Source organism: Hipposideros armiger, unplaced genomic scaffold (genome assembly GCF_001890085.2).
Source record: "Hipposideros armiger isolate ML-2016 unplaced genomic scaffold, ASM189008v1 scaffold_164, whole genome shotgun sequence".
NCBI classification, from domain to species: domain Eukaryota; kingdom Metazoa; phylum Chordata; class Mammalia; order Chiroptera; family Hipposideridae; genus Hipposideros; species Hipposideros armiger.
In genome coordinates this window covers 721863-722189 of record NW_017731514.1, presented here as the reverse complement: position 1 = coordinate 722189, position 327 = coordinate 721863, and positions in this window count along the sequence as shown.

Genomic DNA, 327 nt, shown 5'->3' with positions numbered 1-327 from the left:
GATACCCTTCTGATGCAAATAAAAAAGATTTATGCACGTAATAGCACTTTAGCTGATTTGCACATTACCTGGTGGATTTCAGTGCTTACTAAAGTGACAGCTTTAAACTGGCTATAACTCAGGAGAATGAAGGCAGTTTGCATGCAGACCTCTACCTCCATTGAATTTGACTACTGCCATCTGGTGAGAGGCTCTTTGCCCCTCATTATATGAAATCGTTCTCCAAAGGTGTTAGCTGTGTTTTTCTGAAATCTACCTCCAAAACTCCCTTTCAATTTGCTTAACCCCTGAGGATTTTTATGGTTGCCAGCCTGAGTCATTGTCATC